The following is a 22,973-nucleotide window of genomic DNA, read 5'->3' as shown; positions in this document are numbered from 1 at the left end:
ACGACCCCAACCCCAATCTCACTTCTAGATATCATTTCGTTCGCAGAGAAGAGAAAGTGTACGAGGAGATTGGGACCGGTAAAGTTGGCAAAAAATGGTTTAATGCTACCGATCATGCCCTCATGCATTGGATTCATAATTTTTTTTAAGTGCAATGGAAACCTTTTCGAAAAATAGTGATATTTTTGTTCTTCGAGTTGCAAATTATAGAACTTTGACTAACTCTAATGCAATGTAATTGGCTGACTTGCTGATCTTCTCTTTACAAAAAAAAAATCGAAGTACTTGATCTAGATATGTTTTACACATATTTGGCAAGTCCCAAGAGATTTATGTTTCATAATATTTCAAGATATATATGTCTCTCTCTCTTGTTTTTTAAAATAATTTGATATGCAATTGTGTTGGGAAAGGGCTCTGATGATGATCATTTTGATATGCATTCATGTTTCTCCAAAATGTGGGTAGATTCATATAAATAACTATGACTCCAATGCAAGAAAATAACTAGAAAAAATCGCACAGTCCCGAGAACAAATTCTCCCAATTTTGATTTCATAAAATGGAAATACAAAAAGAGGCTTTTTACATATTGTGAGGTACTCTAGGAACATTCAATTATTGTCACAATTTACCCCAACTAATATCTCAAGAACCTTTGATTCAACCATTCATGCCTTATATAGTTTACAAAATTAAGAGAAGAAAAACTAGATTCGGGCCTTAAATAGTTTACAAAATTTAGAGAATACAATATAGAAGAAAGCAATGGGAAAGATAGTCCCCATATCTTTCCCAATCCAAGGCCTTAGTATGTTTTACACCCATTAAAGTAGAATGATCCGTGTTGCCGAACGCACTTTATTAAAAAAGGCTTTTTTAGAGTAGAATAATTCGTGTTGTCGAACCCAATTAAGTAAAAAAAACTTCGATGATGACTATGATGATGACCCTTGGGACCATATCGTCTCTTTGCTATCTCTAAGTAAACCCAAGCTTTAAAAACTTTCATGGACCTCAAATATTGGGGACAGCATTTTGAAGTGAGAGATCAACAAAAAAAAAATTTAAATTGCGTATTTTTTCTACTTGAAAAATTAATATCATGAAAGCCAGAATATGATGAAGAGTTCAAATTCCAATTTTTTCATTTTGAAAAATAATCATACGGTGATCTTTATATGGATCTCGTATCACATAAAAAAGCCCTCCCAATCAGTTCTTTTGCCCTAGGATTTAATATACAATACGCTCCTGTGGGAGCATACTGTAAATAAATCTGTTGTCACGTCGATCGAGATGCTTGTATTACTTTTTCGTTACCTGGCCATTACGCAAATTCACGTCCATTAAATAACGTCCATTAAAAGCTTATTTTCATAGCTTTTCTGCACCAACTTTGAAGCTTTTTTGAACTTTAGGGTTTTGGCCATTTCTTTCCCGCTATTTTTCCATTTCTTTCCCGCTATTTTTGAATTTTACTTTTCGTGCTTTAGGGATCGCCATTGTTGTAGTTCCATTGTCTTTGAAGCTTCTTGGAGTTTTTTGGGATCTCCATTGTTGGCCTTTTTGTACTTTAGGCTTATTCAAGCTCTGTAGTGGGAAGAAGCAGTTCAGAAGTCAAATTTGTTGAGTAAAAATGGAAGAAGGTTTTGAAACTTGACAATGCTTGTTTATTCCTGAGCTATTGCTTGATATGCTTTAAATTCTTCTTACTCTTCTTCTTCTTCTCAATCTTCTTCCCTTTTTGGTGATTATTTGTATGTATTTCAGTGCATGGAGATGCCTTTGCTGCAAGAGGATGAGTAAGCTTGTTCATTGTTGATTATACGAGCACTGTCGTTTGATATATGCAGCTGAAAAATAATCTCTCTTTGTTTGTCCCTCTTAGATTCTCTCTCTCTTCTGATAGGTACTTACTCTCTTAACATTTTAAGGGTTTATTACATACAATATAATTTGCAGGCAAAGAGCTCACAGTGCTGTATTTCTTTACCCTCTACAAATCACATTAAATAATTACACCACCATGCGGAAGAAAACAAAAATGAAAGTAATACTTGAATACTCAAAAGAATATAGACAATAGTTCAATCAAAGTTCAAAGTTTAATAATTATTCAACAGCCATCATTCATCATCAAAAAAATTAGGGCCAGCTGCATTGACATCATATTCATCGGAGTTGTCACCCTCCTCGACATATTGGTCGTCCTCCTCCGTCTCTTTTGAATCTGTCTCTTCTTCCTCCTCTTCTTCCTCCACCTTCGTTCTCTTTGCAGAAGATCTAGTAGCCTTAAGAGAGTCAGTTGATGTCGCTGAAGCATCCATGACCCTGTCCCATATCAATCCTTCATGTCCCTCGACCTTATCATCATCAACTAACCACTCTATAACATTGTCCATATTTTTTGATCAGATGGGGTCTCTCTTATCTCTTGTAGTAAATCTGTACTTCAAGAATTAATTGTACTTAACATAGACTAGGTCATTGAGCCTCTTTGATTCAAGCCTGTTCCTTTTCTTTGTATGAATATAACAAAATAAAATAAACTAATTAAAATCTAGGGTTCATGTATTATTAATACAATTATACAAATGACCCTTACGACCTTAACCCTTCAAAAGTACTCCAATTGTGCTCACAACCGGATGAGGAAGTGGTTAGGTTTAAGATTCGAATAACCAACTTTTATAAATTTGGAGAACTACACCCATGTTCGTTTCACCAATTGGCTGCAAAGATATAGAATAAAATCACAAATAAATAATAGAATTAAAAAATGAAACGTGATTACTTGAACTTGATGAACTTAAGAATATTATTACTACCTGGATCAATTTTGGTCATTTGCCTCATCGCCATTGGACTCCCAAAAGACTTTAATGAACATTTGTAATTTATCAGCTCATCAAAGCATATAATATCATGGATATCAGGATTAGAGACTAGAACATCTACACACTTATTAAATTCAGCCATAATTGTGTGTATATCCTTGTCAACATAAAAAAAAGCTGGGTTCAAATAATAACCAGCTGCATGTAATGGCCGATGTAGTTGCTTATCCCACTTCTCATCAATAATCTCCCAAACAGGCTTGTAACAGTTCTCATCATCATCAAAATTTTGGATTATCTCTCTTTTGCATTTCTCTATTGCCATATATATATCTAGCCCATAGAAAGCTTGTCACTATCAACCATGCGGATGACTTTGACAAGAGGAAAAAATACCTTAAGAGCACCCTTCACCCCTTGCCAAAAGGTCTTAGAAAGGATAATATCTCTCACCTTCTTCTCAACCTGATCCTTGGCCCACTTGCATGCTTTCCAGTCATTCGAGGTAAACATCTGCCTCAACTGCACTCTCTTTGAATGTATGCTATCTAAGCATAAGTACCAGGTCGCAAATCTCGTGACCCCAGGCCTCACAATCTCTTTCTTCTACGCATCATGCTGAGGATGAGATGGTGGCCATAAATGAAATTTGTAACTGACTTTGCCTTCTTCATTGCACTTGATATCTCGGTTACACTGCCAAGCGCCTCAAGTATGAGATATGTACAATGTGCTGCACATGATGTCCAAAAGATTATAGGATAAGCTATGCGCAACAAATTAGTTGCAGCATTATCTGTGACAACCTGTACAACATGATGCTCCCCAACCTCCTTGATTCTCTTCTCTAAAACTTGGAATATGTAATGGGCATCATGGATATGATCAGACTTAAAAAAAAAAGTCCCTAAAGGACAATTCACAAGCAAATTCATCTGATTTCTTCTCTTCCTATCACTCCAAGCATCAATCATAATAGAAACCTCATACTGAGCCCATGCATCCTTTGTAACTTCTACAGCTTCCTTCGTGACACTCACCGCCTTTTTCAAAAGAGGCTCTGAAAGGTCATATGGGGTTGGGGGTTTCATCCTAGGCCCAAATTGGCCAATTGCCTCTACCGCGGCATAGAAGCTACTTAGGAGAGCGGTATTGAAAAGAATGCTCGCCTCATAAAACCATGTAGCAAGATAATAAGTGCTCTATCTCTCTCTTCCTTCTTCATTTTATTTTCAATGGTGGTTTGCATCTTTGTTTTCTCTCCTGCAACCTCAAGGTCAGGTCGAGGCAAGAAACTATCCATAGGGTTTCTAACTCGAGGCTTCTTACTGTTAGAACCAGAATCAAAAGCAATTACAACTCCCTTTCCCTTAATAATGGATTGTTCTACTTCTACCTCTTGACATCCCTTCCCAATCCCATCCTCATCACTATTATCATCATCATAATTGACCCGAACCCCAGACCTAATCTCTGCTATGGAGGCAAATCTCTCATCTTTTTTCATTTTTACCATATTAAAAAAATTGGTTATTTCCTCTTTAATGACATCAGGAGTCTTTTTACATGGGACAACATCCCCTCTGATATTGGTAAGATGTTTCTTGAACCGGTTTATTTTGTATCATTCTCACAAAAATTGCATCTTATGCAATTTTTATCATTAGGATCTGGGTTATAGCTACATTTCTAACCGAGATTACTACTCCCATTAGAGCTCAAAGAAAACATCTCAAAATAATACAATTTATACAAGCAATAAAAAAAATCACTTACTTTGAGTTTGATTGCTCAATCTCCAAACTTCCACCTCAAAGATTCTTCTAAAAACTCAAAATCTTCTAAAAAAACCTAATAGATTTATAAAATATCAAAAATTAAATCTAGTATCAATGGGTGATGTTTTGATTAATTTCTCATAACTTTGAGAAACCCTTCGATCCTAAAGAAATCACCAAAAAAAATAATTTTTTGGGGGCTTTCTCTCTCTTTAAAATGGGCTCCAATAAGTTTTAGGTTTCAACTGAACCTAAAATCCCCATTTTTAGCCCTTTAGTATAAAAAAAAGGGACCAAAAATGCCCCCACCAAAAGCAATTTTTGCCTTGGGGCGGGGCGCTGGACCTGGGCGGCTGCCTAGGCGGTTTCCTGGGTGCCTAGGCGAGCTCCCAGGAACCACCGTGTTTTTTGGGCACCTCCCAGATCCACTTAGGTGGCCACCCAGGCGCTAGGCGGTCCGCTTTCTGAAACACTGTTGGGAAATCTTATCAATTTCTATAAAATGCATGCGGAATTCCTAGAACAGTTGTCCAACCAATTTTCTAGGAGAAATTGTTACAAGTATCACTTCAACAATGAATGAAGAAGGGTATAGATTGAAAAAGTTCCTTGAAGCACTACTTGGGCCTCCACAATTGTGGTAATTTGGATCCCCAAAGCAATAATAAGGCAGTGGAGAATACATCTTTAGTAGCCAAGGTAACCCCAATGTTCTTTGGACCCATATGGAACTTCCATTGAGGGCCCCTCGATAGCCTTATGGTACTTTTACTGGGATTAAGCTAAATGAGAGGAGTGAGAGGGTTTCTGGGCACTTAAAGAACCTCTTGAGTATCAGGTTAGAGAATAGCACTCGTTGAGTTTGCCTGTTACATGCGTGTTCATGAGCACGAGTTGTCAAAAAATGTTTTTGGAGTTGAACAATTGTTCTAAAGTGGCCAGCAGATGTTGTTGATAGTAACACATTCATGTGTAGATATAGCCACCTATTTGCTGGTTGGGGTGTCCACAATGTAATAGATCATTATGAATAAGACTTTGGAGTAATGTTTTAGAATGGCAGCATTATTGTAGTTTGCTTTCATGTTGTCTATTCCTTTAAAGTAGCCACAATCTACAATCTACATTCTACAACCCATGATTTATTACAGAAGAAAAAATGTTGATTGAATTGATGTTTAGGTTATAAAGTCGGGTTAATATCATTCAGATGTTTCCGTTGTTTCCTTCCAACTGAAAATCGAAAACCTCCAGTGTGTCCAATATATCAAATACAGGGCTATGTTTTTGTAATTTTTGGATGTTAAATAATTATCAAAGAAGCTAAAGGTTAAAATGGTATATCCCCCTCTTTGCAGGCTTTCTGAAAGCTCAATTTCTACACAAACATGCATTCACACTCATTCTCATGCAACTATCATTCTGGAAAAGAAGTTATGTCTTTGGGTTTGTGCCAAATGTGATGCCTTTAACTTAATAAGATCAGGTTTTCCCATTTTACAATATGTTGGATGCATTTCGACTGTTTAGATTTTTATTCCTTGGAAAGGTCATCTCAGGTTTAACCAACAAGTTCTGTTTCAGGATTCCTGAATTTGAATAGGGATATGGAAGCTTATCTGCCTTGCAGTAGTTTTTATATGACATAATTGTGCATTATTTTGTATGTATATTTTTTTGAAGGATTTGATGGCCCTGACGGAGAGGATTTTCCTTACATTTAATCAATGTCAAAATCTTTCTTCCTTGCTGGATTCGCATGTGGCATTGTCACGCGAAGGATAGAACAGAATTGCGACTGACGCCAGCTGCAACAATCGATGTTAGTATATGATCATCTTGCTTGGAGCTTGTAGGAAGACTAACAGTGACATTGACATTATTAAAAGGGACGCTAGTTCCTGCACCCACCTTTTTTTTTTCGTTTTGGTAATCTTACCCATTATGTGCAACTACCTCTCTCTTAGTGAGAGGGTCAAGTTAGCTGGATGGGGTGCTGTAACAATTAACCCACTTATTGAAATTGCTTTTTCTAGTTGTTGTGCCTATAATTCATTCATTCATTTTGCTGCACTTTGTGCATCATGTGAGTCAAATTTAGCATGTAAGATCGCTCTGTGGCAGATGTTGCTGACGATAGCATATGCGCACAATCCATCTACAAGCGTGGCTACGAAATTTGTCCATTCCTCTACTAATAAGAATCGGTGTTCAATTAATCGAGTTCTGGTAAGTTTGCTAAAAATTTGTAACACCACAAAATATGGTTGTTTAATTTTCTCACAATAATGCAAAAACTGGAGCTGGAATGAGATAATTTAACTTATGTCAAATCTTCTCTGCGCTTGCTTTGTCTTGTTGACAATTATATTGTTTATCTGGTTGTCATGTCTTGATGCTTCTTAACTGTATGAACTCCATGTATTCAATATCATGACGCTCACATTATACTTTTATTCTTCCAGTGACAGTATTATGGGCAATAAATAGCAGATTTTGAGTCATCGTTGACTGAGAGAAATTGAACATTTGAGATTGCATTCAAGAAATATATCCAAGTGTATGTTGAAAACTTCCATCATCTGATTAGGAGGTAAGAGGGGTTGGACCCCGTACATTTATGTGATCTATTTCAAAGTATTCTTTGGTTTTATTTGAAATGGAAAGAAATGTAATTGATTGTTAGTCATCGAACAACTTGCAATGAGTTATCATTGGATGTTGAAATGCAATTAGACATCAATAACTAAAACATTGATATGAATTTATCAAAAAGGGGAATTGATATGCATCAAGTTGCTTCCCCTCTTGCAAACAAAGATATACACATATGAGCCGAGAGAGAGAGAGAGAGAGAGAGAGAGAGAGAGAGAGAGAGCATCTTCTACAGTTATAGTTTCTATCCTAACTTGAGAGTGGGTTTGGCAGCAGCAACCTCGTTGGCCAATCTACAGTCATGAGGCCAAGTCAGAGTCACGAGCTATGTATCTGATATATTTCTTTCAGTTGTGATATTTCTTGGTGTGGGGGAGTCTCCCACGGTTATAGTTTCTATCCTAACTTTAGAGTGGGTTTGGCAGTGGCAACCTCGTTGGCCAATTTACAGTCATGAGGCCAAGTCAGTAGTCATGAGCTATGTATCTTATATATTTCTTTCAGCTGTGATATTTCTTGGTGTGGGGGAGTCATCTGTGCCCCCACCCACACGCACAAAAAAATTAAAATAAAAGAAAACTACTAAAGCGTCATGAAATGACTATATGGTCACTTTGAGGCCCATTACCCATAGGAAGGGCCCTCGACCCTCTTGTCTCAGAAGCCTGCTAGGTCTGGAAAGGCTGCTCACACTACACAGAACTCTTTTTGATGACCCATGGCTCCAGGAGGTCCAAGGTTAACTACAGAAATAGCATTAAGGTTAGATACGGGGTTAAACTGTGAATCATGACTTGCCTACTTTGATGTGTGGATGGCGATATCCTTAATGAGAAAAGGAAAAAGATTTTAACGTTGATTAAATGTTAGGGAAATCCTTTTCATTGGGGCTCTCAAGTGCAATGACAAGGATATCCTTTCCATTAGGGCATGAGAATTGTCTCACATCGCCTCACTTGCCATTGTAATGAGTTTGATTAGAACGTTACCGAATGGATGTTAAGATGATATTCCTTAACAATGATCTGTAATCAAGGACAATGGGAATTTCATGATCTTGTAGTTCTAGGTCGATGAGATCCTCCTATTGGGAGGAAATGACAAGGAGATGATTGACGTCACTAAAGAGTGGTCGTCGACCAAACACAATCATTCTAAGAGATTCCTTAGCTTGTCGTTAGAAGATTACCTTAGGAAAATTTAGAATTATTCGGGACACATAATTGCAAACCCATCGATATTCTTGTCAAGAATGATCTTGTGCTTGGTCTATATTTCTATCCAAAGATGGAGGCTAAGAAAGAGAAGATTTCCCATGTACCTTTTGTGAAGAAATCTCATGTATGTTTTGTTGTGTACTCGGCTTGGTGCGTCATATGACTATTAGTCGTCAATAGAGCTGTACTGATTCAGAACACTGGTGGGCCATGAAGATGATACTCTAATATCTCTAGGGAACTGTAGACTGCTCCCAAATCAGTTTGCAAATGATATACCATTGCAAGGATATATTGACTCTGATGGGGTGGATGACCTGGATGAGTGATGGTCCAAATCCTGGTGCAAGAAAGAGACACGTGTGACACTACCTACCATGGAATTATAATGCATAACTAATTGTGTAATGCTGCAATTGTGTCGAACGCTGAAGGCCCTGTGAGCATATTTTATGACAACATGGTGGCACTGGTTTTTGCAAAGGATCCCTTGTATCATAGTATGACATACCACATGGAAATTTAGTATAGCTATGTGTGAGATGTCATTGATGTAAAAGAGGTTGTCATGATATATATTCCATTGAGCAGGAAGGTGGAGACTCTCTTACTAAGCATATAGCTCGATAGATTTACTGGGCTTATGTTAAGGGCTTGGACTTTTAGTACCATGATCTTGTTTGATTAGGAATCACATGATGCACATGGTGTCCCATTGGACATGTATGGTAGCTGTCTAAGCAATGAGGTATGTTCAGGTTATTCACTTGGGTGCAATAATGGGATGCATTGGTCTGACACATGACTATGACTAAACTAAGGCATGCATGGTGTAAGTTCTATGTAGATCCTAGTGTCATTTTCTCCATGGCATGTACCTCATACCACATGTGCTTAACGAGGCTGCCATTACTCTTATAGAGATACACATACGATTATTAATATTCCTCAATACACCATATGATAATTTCCGTTCAGGTAGTGACCTTGAGTGCCTCTAGAGACCTTGAGTTTATATTAGGAAGTGGAGGCTGATGTTGCTACTTAAGCGTACCTCTCCAGGGTCATGTTTGATTCGGTCCAGTTGGCAGCATAGCAAGGAAGAAACTCAAGTCAAAGTGGAACAATAGTAAGGCTTGAGGAAGAGCATTGTCTTTTTCTTTTTCTTTTTCTTTTTCTTATTTTAGAGAGAGAGAGAGAGAGGGGCCTCACATTGAACACTTGGAGGCCTTTTTCTTGCTCTTATGCCATGTTAATTGCAACAAACAAGCCTCTTCATGTCTCTTTATAAAATAAAAAGCATTTCCATTGTAAAAAGATACTATGAAAAACTCTCAAAAATTCTTACAAGCATAGAGAAGAAAGAGAGAGAAGACAGAGAAAAGGTAATGAAGGCAGAGGGAGAGACGCCTGCCTAGGCGAGCAGCCATGTTGGTCTAAGACCCTAAGGCAGGCTCGTAGAACATATCTTCCCTGGGTTCCCGCCTAGGCTCATGCGATTTGGCTGACCCATTAGCCTGCATAGGTGGCTAGGCGGCCGGATTTCGTTCACCACCAGTGGGAGATATTGAGTCCACCCCTTATGGGTGTGAGGACCTCCTCGGTATCTGCAACATTGTTAAGGGTAGAAGGAGAGATAAGGGAATCCTAATGGATTGGGATTGTTATTTTTGAATAAAAGTAGTTAGAGGCAATCCTACTCATATTGGAAAGATACCTCCACATAGCTCAATATCCTTCACTCCCTCTCTCCTTCTTACTCTCTTATGTAGAAACCGTATATAGGAAAAAGTTCCATCCAAACCTGGCGAATCAACAAAACTCTCAAGCCATCTCCATCAAGGCTCAAATATTTGCGTTGTAAAAGTAATCGTGATGGTTGTTGTAATGAAAAGTGGGAAACCTAAGGTTGCGGCATCAAACTCGCAACTTTTGAAAAAGGTAACACCTACGGGAAAAAAAGGTAAGATTCACACAAGCACAAAAAGGCAATCGAATCTCAAGAATGTATGTACCCTCTATCAGATCCATATTTTTTTTTATGCGTGGTCTTATGTTTACACTATAGGCACCATGAGCAAGTCCTAATGCAACATAAACATAAAAATATTTAAAAAACACTTAGATTTGATGGGGGTTACAATTACATATCTTTAGAGATATGGTCGTCTTACTGTAGATCTCTCATTTCTTTGTCCATGTGGATGCTCCCTTTTGAGGTTGCGAGTTTGATGGCCCAACCTAAGGTCTTTCTTTTTTTGTTTTAAGAACCATGAAGACCATTTCAACACAAAGCATTGAGCCTTGATGGAGATCACCTGATAGTTCTCTCTAAATTGTTGGAACTTGTTCTTTTTTGGCGTGTTCCTAAGGGGAGAGAGAGGGAAAGGAAGGAGAGACATGGACATGCTTTGTTGTGCTCTTTATAGAGAAAAGCTGAGAGGGGCTGCGACCTAGTTGGCACGTGACCTTTTCTTTCCAAAGGAATCTCTTGCCTCCCTCTCTCTCTCTAAATGCCATTATATAGATGTTTTCACTTCTAAGATTCCCTCCCCAGGTGGTTATCCTTTTCAAACTAGATCTCTATGCAACTCCCACATGTGGAATTATCTTTTCACTTTGAGTAGGATTCCCTCTAATCACCTTTATCAAAAAATAACAATATCAAATCATTATGATTTTTCTTTCTATCCTTACCAATCTTTCTATACCCATGGGGTCACCCACTTACAAGGGATGGAACCCAATTCCAACATCTCCCACTCGCTCCATAATGGGTTCGCATAATGACATTAGATTCTCAACATCAAGGCATCAACCCACAATATATCACAATGCAAGAACTCTATTTTACATTATCAGAGAAATGCACCACAGTTTTCACAAAAATAAAGTAGAAATGTAGAACTCTCTTCACTCTTATCCAGTATTTGCTCTAGCTTGCTCTAGACTTTCTTGGACACTCCACATTGAGTATTTCACAAATCCCTCATGAACCTCAATGCTCAGGAGATTACTCAACCCATTCATGCCCACACACTCAATTCATCCACGAATACCAAATATAGATACCGGAAGTGAGGATACAGCTCGACTTTTCCCAAAATCTAGGACACTGAAACAAATACAGTATGCTATCCAGCATGTTGAAACTATGGGATTCGATATGATAAAAAAAGTATAATAGAAGTAAACTTATATAAAGGATCCATCTTAGAAAAGAATTTGTGATAATCTTATCCAAAGATTAAGATTTTAAAGGGGTAAGTCAAAAGAGATCAATTGGGCTTTTCTATATTTTACCTACAGTTTTCAAAATTCAAATGTACAAAATGATAAAGAAATGATGCATGTTCAAGATAAGTAAGAGGCATGAAACACTAGGGAATCATCATAATTATGATGGTATTTTTACACGTCATGCTTAATATTGCTCATTATCATGTAAATCAGGGACCTGAAATCTTGACAAACCATAGAGTCACAAGAGCATATTGCCGAACCTTATACCTGTTTTATTGTATCTATACCCATACCTGTATCCAACTATATTTCCTTGGTACCTTGGGCACTGAGTATCTGTGCATCATAGCTCGCTAACCAGATGTAAGGTCCAAAGTGGTAATGCCCCATAAAGCTGATTTGTGAAGGCTCATGATATGATGGAAACTTCCGATCCTCTTGAATGCTGACAGGTCATAATCAAGATCATCCAGTGTTTCAAAAAGCGCTAGGCGGATTGGGGGGTCCAGGCCGCCCAGTGCCTAGGCGGGCATCAAGGCAGGCGCCCAGAACCTGGGCGGCCCACTTGAATCCAAATAAGGATTCTACAGTTATTTGAGTATCAGACTATCTGTTATATTCAAACTATACCACATATTAGCATTTAGCACACATTTCATAAGCATAACCATAATCCACAAGTCGGTTCATACTCCATAATCCATATCCAATTAAAACTTAAAATATGCCAACCAACCAAATTATAAATCTATGAAAGTAATACTTGAAGACTCAAAAGAATCTTCAATAGTTCAAATGTTCAATACACAATACTTCAATCAAAGTTCAAACTTCAAAGTAACAAAGTTTAATAATTATTCAACAATCAACATTCATTCATCATCAGAAAATCTTGGGTCAGCTGCATTGGCATCATATTCATCGGAGTCGATGGACTCGTCACCCTCCTCGACATATTGTGACTCGTCTTCCTCCATCTCTTGTGAATCTGCCTCTTTTTCCTCCACTTCCTCCACCCTTGTTCTCTGTGTAGAAGCTCTAGTGGCCCTAGGATCCATGACCATGTCTTATGTCAATCCTTCATACCCCTCGACCTCATCATCATCAACTAACCACTCTATAACATTGTCCATATTTTTTGATCTGATGGAGTCTCTAGTATCTCTCTTAGCAAATTTGTCTTTCAAGAATCGATTGTACTTGACATAAACAAAGTCATTGAGCTTCTTTGATTCAAGCATGTTCCTGTTCTTAGTATGAACTTAACAAAATAAAATGAAAGGTGACTTAATTAAAATCTAATATCTATGGTTCATGTATTATTTATAAAATTATACAAATTACCCTTATGGCCGTACCCATTCAAAAGTACTCCAATTGCGCTCACAACCGGATGAAGAAGTGGTTAGGTTTAAGATCCAAATGGCCAACTTTTGTAAATTTAGATAACTACACTCATGTTGGCTCTACCAATGGGCTGCAAAGAAATAAAAAAAATCATAAATAACTAATAGAAATATTTGATTACTTGAATAATTGAACTTGATGAAGATGAACTAAATAATATTATTAATATAATAATATTTAATACATGGATTAGTTTTGGTCCTTTGCCTCATTGCCATTGGACTCTCAAAAGACTTTAATGAGCACTTGTAATGTATCAGTTCATCAGCGTCTATAATATCCTGCATTTCAAGATCAGGGACTAGCACCTCTACACACTTATTAAATCCATCCATAATTGTGTCATTTATTTGTATATCCTTGTCAATATAAAACAAAGCTGGGTTAAAAAAATAACCAGTTGCATGCAATGGCTGATACCTGCTTATCCCACTTCTCATCAATAATCTTCCAAACAGGCTTGTAGCGGGTTTCTTCATCATTGAAATTTTGGGCTATCTCTCTTTTCTCCATAGCATTATATATATAGCCCATAGAAGGCTTGTCACTATCAACCATGCGAATGACTTTGATAAGAGGAAAAAATACCTTAAGAGCGTCTTTCACCTTCATCCCAACCTGATCCTGAGACCACTTGCATGCTCTCCACTCATCTGAAGTAAACATGTACCTCAACTGCACTCTCCTCGAATGTATGCTATGTACCAGGTTGCAAATCTCGTGACGCAAGGCCTCACAATCTCTTTCTTCTTTGTAAAGCTACGCATCATGCTGAGGGTGATATGGTGGCTATAAATGATATTCGTAACATACTTGGCCTTCTTCATTGCATCTGATATCTCGGTTAAACGGCCAAGAGCCTCAAGCATGAGGTCTATACAATGTGCTGCATATAGTGTCCAAAAGATTCTAGGATAAGCTATGCGCAACAAATTAGATATAACAACATTAGGAGCAGTATTGTCTGTGACAACCTGTACAACAAGATGCTTCCCAACCTTCTTGATTCTCTTCTTTATCACTTGAAATATGCAATGGGCATCATGGATATGATCAGAGGCATTAATAGACATAAAAAAAACAGTCCCTACTGCACAATTCACAAGCAAATTCATTGGACTTCTTCTCTTTCTATCACTCCAAGCATCAGTTATTGAGCCCATGCATCTTTCTTAAGTTCTATAGCTTTCGTCGTGGCATTCACTGCCATTTTTAAAAAAGGCTCTGAAAGCTCATATGAGGTTGGGCTTTCATCCCAGGGCCAAATTGGCCGATTGCCTCTACTGCAGCATAAAAACTGCTCAAGCGAGCAGTATTGAAAGGAATACCCGTATCATAAAAACATGTAGCCAAATAATACGCAGCTCTATCTCTCTTCCTTCTTGATTCTATTTTCAATGGTGGTTTGTTTTTTTGTTTTCTCTCCTGCAATCTCAAGGTCAGGCCGATGTAAGAAACTATCCATAGGGCCTCTAACCCGAGGCTTCTTAGTCCCAGAACCAGAAGCAATTATAACTCCCTTCCCCTTTCCCCTTTCCCCTAATAATGGATTGCTCAACCTCTTGACATCCCTCCCCAATCCTTTCCTCATCACTATCATTATCGTCATCAAAATTGACTCGAAGACCTAATCTCTGCTATAGAAGCAAATCTCTCATCTTTTTTCATTTTCACCAAGTTCATAAAATTCTTTATTTCCTCTTTAATAGCATCAGGAGTCTTTTTACATGGGGTAACATCCCCCCTGATACCGGCAAGATGTTTCTTGAATCGGTTTATACCCCTTTTTGTATCCTTTTCACAAATTGCATCTGATGCAATTTTTATCATTTAGGATATGGGTTATAGCCATATTTCTAACCAGGACCACTCCTATTAGATCCCAAAGAAGACATCTAAAAAATACTACAAATTACAAAAGCAATAAAAAATCACTTACTTTGATTTTGATTGCTCAATCTTCAAACTTTCACCTCAAAGATGTTTCTAAATACTCAAAATCTTCTAAAACACCCCCTAATAACTTTGCATAACATCAAAAAGTAAATATAATACCAATGGGTGATGTTTTGATCAAATTTGGTTAACTTTGAGTAACCCTTCGATCTTAAAAAATTCACTACAATCTAGTTTTTTGGTGGTTTTTTCTCTCTAAATTTGGCTCAAACAACGTTTAGGTTTCAAATAAACCTATAACCCTAATTTTTGGGCCTTAAAAACAAAAAAAAATGATGTAAAATTCCCTCATGAATTTTTTTTCTGTCCCTGAGCGGGGCACAGGCCCTGGGCTGCCTCCCAGGGTTGGGTGCTAGGCGGCTGCCTAGGTGGGTTCTGTACTGCTTAGGGCGGCTGCCTAGGCGGGTTCCGTACAGCCTAGGGGGCTGCCCAGGGATTGACCGCCTAGATTGGCCACCTAGGCCTGGGCGATGCGCCCAAGCCTTTCGGACCGCCTAGGCATTGGGCGGTCCGCTTTTTGAATCACTGAGATCATCTATCGTTTCTTAGATTATGCACTTCTATGGAGTCGTTCATTGTATTGAAAATATAACATATATGGTTGATAAAATTAAGAGCTCTTTCATGGAAGTACTTCTTAACATCATTTACCCATCAGTTTTTGGGTTTCAAAGCCTTTAAAACAGTTATTGCCTATAGTCCACCCTTAAGATACAACCCATAGAGACTCTTGGAACGTATAAAACATTTGATTATGCTATATTTAGTAGTACCAAATGCGTTGGTTGCAATAGATTTAAGACATTCGAAAGAACATTGAATATCAGTCATGTGATTAATTGTAAAAAAATTAGTGATACGATCTAACTATAGTTTAGTGTACAAATAGAGTGATTGTTGTATAATGGTTTTATCAGCTTTTGGGTTAAGGAACTCTTAAATTCAAGAGATTATTGGCCGATGTTAAACAACGGTTCATTTTATTGTTTTTTATGTAAGGACAGGTGGGAAATTGAATCCACCTTTTTCCTGAACCTCAAATAAGTAAAAATTAGTAATTATGGAGAAAAAACATGGTTGTAAATCAAGCCAAGAGAAGAAGAATTTTCTTTTTTCATAAAATAAAATTCATTCCGAATAACATAAGCGACCCAAAATTTGACATCCAACCTTTTATAAACCTATGAAACCCTAAAATTAATTTGAGACCCAAGTTAAAAAAGATTCTAAAATACCCCTAAATAATACTAAAATTCTAGAAATACCACTGGGAGCAAAAACACAACAATACATGTGAATAGTAACCAGTGAATAGTAAATAAAAAATATAATAAACCTAGAATCCCTAAAAATGAAAAACTTAGAAATAGACTCTAAAGCTAAAATTAAAATATACATCCTTCGATATTAAACACAAATTAAAAATTAGAACAATGCCCAGCATCATTTTTCCCTGGTTGGAGAGAACTTATCCTCGAGTTTTGAAGTGTGTTAAGATGAATTCAGCATCAAAACCACCTTCTTCAACCTTCTTATTTGTTGGCGCAAACATTATTTGTGGATTCCTCAAGGAATGAATCCTAGTATGTCTATTGAGGAATCTATGAAAGTTTATCAAATTCGGTTATTCTTGGACTTTCGTCGAACCCAATTTTCTGTCCTTTAGAGGATTTCTCCATATCTATTTCATTATTCTCTGGAATGAGGGCCACAATTTGCAGTTTATGACTCGACCATAGTTCTACTACGTTACTCTAATTTCAATGCCCTAAATCTCTTGAATACTTTACCTCTTCGATATACTTGAGAATTTCAAAGGCCATGGTTTTTATTAGTCCCCCAGCTGCCTTCTCTCCATATTCTTCTCGAGCATGATTATCTTCCGAAACGTGTTCATCTTGATCCTTATCATAGATAGGTTCAAATTCTTCAACTTCATCCAGTGGTTCATAAAAAATGGATCACCATAAAAGAGATCACCTGGTTCTTTATAAAAAATAGTATCATTGTCAAGGATAAAACATTCTACTGATTATAGAATATCGAATTTAATAGAATATTGGATCCTTTTCATTTGTTCTTCTTTAAAATTATTGTCATGTTGATGTCATCTCACATCAAACCCACCCATTTATGCAGTTTGACACATCATCAGCCTGGTCCCCACCAGATTGGACTTTTGATTAGTGCCATTCTCCATAAAAACCCTCATGATTTGGATCTGTCCCCATTGATTCCTCTTCATTTAGGGTATGTTGTTGGTGACCTTGCTTGCGTAACAGTTGTGTAACCCTCTATCAAGTTGTTGATTTCCTTACGCAATCTGATCAAATTGGTATCCCAATGGCTAAAACCTCCACAACCAGCCATCGCAATCTCTAACCATCTTTGAACCCAACTCTGATGCCACTTGACGCAAGAAGGAAAAGTGAGAAATTGAAGTCACCTTTTTCCTGAACCTCAAAAAAGTCAAAGTCAGCAATTATAGAAAAAAGCATGGCTAATCAAGTCAAAAGAACTTTCTTGTTTCGTAGAATAAAATTCATTTCAAATAACATAAGCATCCCAAAATTTGACCTCCAACCTTTTATAAACCTATCATCATCATTATAACTTTTTTCCAATTAATTGGGATGGGCTACACGAATCCTGGTCTTTCATTCTGCTCTATTAAAGGTCATACTTTCAGTGAGGTCATAAGTTCCCATATCTTTTTGGATTACTTCCAATCACAACCATTGGGCCTACTTGGTCGACACCACATACGATCAGCCCACCTAAGTCTACTCTCTCTCATCTTGTCGCTTATTGGTGCCACCCCTAAATTCTCCTGAATGGATTTATTTTGAATTCTATTCCTTTTTGTCTTACCATTCATCCATCTCAACATCTTCATCGCCGCTACACTCATTCTATGGGTACATTATTTTTTGTCCGCCCAACATTCCACCCCATAGAGCAACTGATCTCACAGTTATCCTTTAGAACTTGCCCTTCAACTTCATTGGTATGCGGCGATTGTATAAAATTCCAAATGCACATCTCCACCGATGAAACCCTAAAATTAACTTGAGAACCAAGTAAAAACTTTGAAATACCCTTACACAATATGAAAATTTCAGAACTGCCCTTGTAAAAGTCAAGGTGGTTGTAGCCCCTATGACTCAGCAACTGGTCTCGGTTTCCATTCCTACCAATGCTAACCCCTTTCAAAAACCATTAACGATTTCAAAAATTGCTAACTCACTACTGCCAGTTAACGTGCAAAACATAAATAAAACGTGATCAATAACATGAATAATACCTGTGAACAATTCCTATGGATAATAACAACTGAATAGTAAATAATAATAAAAAAAAAACTATAGAATCTCTAAAAACTTAGAGCTCTAGAAATAGACCCTAAAACTAGAATTAAAATATAATATTTTGATATTAAACATAAATTAAAAATTAGAATAATTTTGTCCTGCATCAGTTTCCTACTCATCCACAGTCAAAATGTTCCTGGCAATGTTTTAAGTATGCTTACTCTCATTACTGTGGGCTCTTAAACCTCTTCACACTGTTGGCCTCTCAGAGCAACTTGCAGTTATGTTTATACCAATGTTTAAAAAAATGGATTAGTGACCTGCATTGCCCATTTAAAAAACTAGTATGACGGGTCGACGATCTGCATCGATGGATTGGGTGGATCGGCCTAGCTCATTCTTCAAAAACGTAAAATTTTTTAAATTTTTTAAATTTCTTAGAAATTTATTTTTTAGTTTTTTAGAACATGGGGTATTGGAAAATGAATTTTCGTTATTTTATCAAAAATACATAAATACCAAGAAGCATTTCATGTCTCAGTGTCTGTTGACCATTGCATTCATTTCATAGTCAAAATGTAGTTTAAAATGCACCAACTCAAATTTTTTTATTTTTTATTTCTAGTTTTGTGTTTTATAATCTTCAATGCCACTTACACCTGTAAAGATATGAGGTCTGGCCTGTTTATCTCTTCTGTTTTCTCTTTTTCTCAAAATTGATTTATTAGATTGATTACTAGTTGTCTTTTTATTAATGTTTTATCTCTTTACATGTGTCGTATTTAATTTATCTTGGGAGGTGTCATATTTAATTTATCTCTCGGTGTTGTATTTATTTCCATTTGTATTTGTCTCATTATCTGCTTGAAAATGTCGGCTTTATCTACTCTCCATTGATTTAGTGTAGATATTTTTTTCTTGAGTTGGATCATTTTCTTCTTGAAAATATCGACCTTTTTATTTTTAAAAAACTATTTAGTGTTGTTACATATTCCCCAAATTGTTCTACTTTCATATGGATGGGAATGATGTTGGGTGTGTGTGGCCATTAAAGGCTTAATGAGTGCTTGTAAAATGAAAATATATAATGGAACATGAACTCAGTGGGAGTGTAGTCCCATGTGGGCCATACTAAGCAAACACTATTTATTGATATTAGACTATCTGGTTGGGGAAAACCCATGTTACCTGGGCATAGAGAAACAAACCAACGAGGGTTATAAAGGTTATCCCTTGATGTGGTCGGAGTATGCTCGGATGAGTGAGCCGAAGGATTGTGTGAATCTTGTGTGTGATGGAGGCCTTCAGAGACGGGGCCAAAGCCTCATCATTTGTACCATCACATGGCATGCACTTTGATAGCCGTTTTTTGAAAAACGTACCACCTTTCAAGTGAAGCGTGCACATGTGCACCATCGTGCTATGTATTGCATTATGTCAGGATGACCTTGGTTTCGTCTCCAGGGGGGACTTGAAATCCATATACTGAGACTATGACCCCTTGCCCATTGATTAGACTTTCGTGACCCACTAATGATCCCTCGCATGGACAGTGGATCATGGACAACGCTGGGTCAGTTTGAGAAAGCATATGTGGTTCGTAGTTCACGGTTGGACATGAGTGCCCCAGTGGATATTTTTTCCTAGACCATATGGATCTTTTTCCCATCGAAGTATTTAATTTTGTTATTTTAATAATATATGACTTTTAGAATTGTTATTTGAATTTTTTTGAATATCTGAATATTTTATGTATCAATTTGGATTTATAAAAACAGAGATATTGATTTTATAATGATTTAAATATTCAAATAATGATTTTGGTGTATTTACAAAAATATAAAAATAATATAATTGCATGGGAGGCCCAATAGGTCTCTTTGGCCCACCATAGCAAATTGGGTGGGGCCCGTTATGTACTACAATGGGTAGCATGCCCCACCTATGGAGACTTTCTATTTTGTAAAGATCAAGCTCTAAAAGCTTGAGAGATAAGTTTGTGTTGTTATAGAAAGTTTAAGCCTTGAGAAAAATTTGATTGATATTTTGGAATATATGAGAAGACTTATGCGTAAAATAAGAAAGGGTAATATTATGATATATTAATTTTTTATTTAAATTAATTGATGGAAAAATGACTTAAGAAATGGGGGATAATGGTTCTAGCACATTCCATAGGATGTTAATGGCCCATATATGAAATGAGGAACTCATGTCTCTCACCCCATAAGTCACACAAGATCAATGGTGCATATTCAATCTCACATGAGTGGCAAGCCAAGGAAAACCCTAAAAAACTCTAATATTGTTCAAGCACTATAAAAAGGGGTTGATCCCTTATCAAATTTCTACACCTCATAACTTTCCATCTGTCTCCTAAAAACTCCCAAAGGGGGCATGCCCCACTCTAATTTATCTCTCTCTCTCTTAAGAAAGTTTCTCTCTCTTTTGAAAGGCCCAGGGGGGGGGCACACCCCACTCTCTCTCATGTCATGGTTCCTTTTTCATGGTGTCTCTCATCTCACATTGGGGTAATGGTCCATAGGGTTGTGGTAGAAAGTGAAGTATCTCTCTCAAACTAGGTTATCAAGGGGGTTTACTAAAAGGTTGGAGATTTGTGCTAAGGGGTTCATGTTCTATTGATGTGGCTTGTCCAAACTTGTTTTCTTGGTTGAGATTGAAGGTTGACTATTAGATCCTATGCCATCGGAAGGTGGTGACTCTGTGTGGGGTGTAAGAAGCCCGGTTGAGGTAATCTCCGACACTCTCTTTTGTTTCTTGCATATTTATTTATTATGCCTTTTATTCTCAAGCATATGTTGTGTCTTTTTTTTGTTATTGAAAGAAAGGTTTTTGAATGGCTTCAAGTTCTTGAGATCCTATTGTATTATTTTATTTTATTTGAAGTTATTATATTGAAAAAGGACTACTTGTGACTGATCTACGCCGTGAGGAAAAGAAACAATTGCAAAAAAAGAAAAAAAATTTATTATATACTTCGGCTAGATCACACGAGTCCTTTCAATTGTTTTTTTGAGAAAAAAAGCATTTTCCATGATGTATAGGAATGTAGATAAATGAAAAAGAATTAAGTACAATAAAAAATAAAAAAGAATTCGAGAGAGAGAGCGAGAGAGAGAGAGAGAGAGAGAGTATTTTAAGTTATGTCCCTAGAAACCAGTCCATCATTTGCCACTTGACCCTAACCCCTTTGATTAGGGTTCAAGATTATTACCAAAGCACCCCAATTTATTTTTTAAAATGACTTCATAGTCCTCAGCCTCTAAGCACTTTTTTCCAAAACTTCAAACTTTTAAAGTACAACAAGAAGCATCACTAACACTTGGAAAAAGATCGGTGTTAGTTTATATTTAATTCCTCCGTATTTTATGATATTTGTTCGAAAAGCCACCCTGTTTTTCTTAATAAAAATTGTGAATTCATGTATCAAAATTCTAGTATTCTACTAAGATAAGTTGAGGTTAAGTGGTAACTATAGTTGATTTTGGCTTCACCCAATATCTCCCACATTGGAAAATCAACCTCCAAGAAAAAAGAAAGTTCGCCCCCATTGGAAAACTAACCTCCAAGAAAAAAATAAACGCCAAGGAGAGAAAGATGGAAAGGTTCAATGATTAAACACGTATGGTACAAAGCCATTAAGAGTTAAAGCAATATTTGTCTCCTATAAAAAAAAGATAATGTGAACATTGTAAGGCTACTGTCGTCAATTCTAGAGCGTTCTTTTCTTATTTTTCATTTCTCTAGTAGAAAAAAATATATTGGCTAGAGGGAGAAAAGATATGCAATAACTTGTTAGAGGGAGATAGTTTGGAGTATTTAGATTGAGAGAGAGAGAGATTGAGAGAGAGAGAGAGAGTGAGTGTGTTTGGAGTCTTTGGACTTTAATTCCACATTGGGGATACGGTCAAGAAAAGGGAAACGAAGACTCTTTAAATAGGAATCATGCATAACAAAATGTCACTGATGGGTTCTAGCCCCCCGCTAGCTAGGCGGTGGGGCCAAAAAGTAAAAATTTTCAAATAAATAAGTTACAAAACTTTAGACCTTGTATTTTGGCCTTGTTTAGAGAACCGCCTTGAACCGGCCAGTTCATGGTTCTCTATATTTAATGGATTTCAAATCAGCCTGACCAATTTCCAATTCATATTAGTTGGTTTCGATCCGGATCACCGATTTTTAAAACATTTGTTTACACTTAATAGTTGTCAACATCTGTTTACACTTAATAATTGTCTTATGTATTGCTCTGTACATGTCTGCTAGAAACAATTGTAGTCGCGGAAGTGATAGAGGTGATTGACGAAGCCTGAGTATTCAATGTAGCTTCTTTGACATGGAAGTCCTCCAATGCATCATCATTGATAGGGTTATGGTATGATAGATAGATGCCTGACCTAAATGATGCGTACTTGAATTTGTTAGATTACTGCACATGTATCTCCTAAAGATGAGAGTTCATTACATTGGGATGTCATAAAAGTTTCTGGCAAAAATTGGTTCAATTGATCCATTATCCATGGATCATGCATGGATGTGTTTATT

The 22,973-nt window shown here is 37.0% G+C and overlaps 1 long non-coding RNA gene across 2 annotated transcripts; it reads left to right on the top strand.

Annotated features, from left to right (window-relative positions):
• Nucleotides 1–1,024: 1,024 nt before the first annotated feature.
• Nucleotides 1,025–7,393, top strand: LOC110008140 (uncharacterized). 2 transcript variants are annotated; one of them, XR_002282679.2, is made up of 5 exons: nucleotides 1,025–1,649; nucleotides 1,774–1,805; nucleotides 6,302–6,440; nucleotides 6,743–6,847; nucleotides 7,084–7,393. It is a non-coding gene; the product is annotated as an uncharacterized LOC110008140 (long non-coding RNA). The 2 variants fall into 2 exon arrangements; XR_016045183.1 differs by having other exon boundaries at nucleotides 1,232–1,649; nucleotides 1,774–1,912.
• The last annotated feature ends 15,580 nt before the right edge of the window (nucleotides 7,394–22,973 follow it).

Source organism: Amborella trichopoda, chromosome 1 (genome assembly GCF_054954075.1).
Source record: "Amborella trichopoda isolate Santa Cruz 75 chromosome 1, AtrichopodaSantaCruz75HAP2 v2.0, whole genome shotgun sequence".
NCBI classification, from domain to species: Eukaryota; Viridiplantae; Streptophyta; class Magnoliopsida; order Amborellales; family Amborellaceae; genus Amborella; species Amborella trichopoda.
This window is presented reverse-complemented; position numbering and strand designations above follow the sequence as displayed.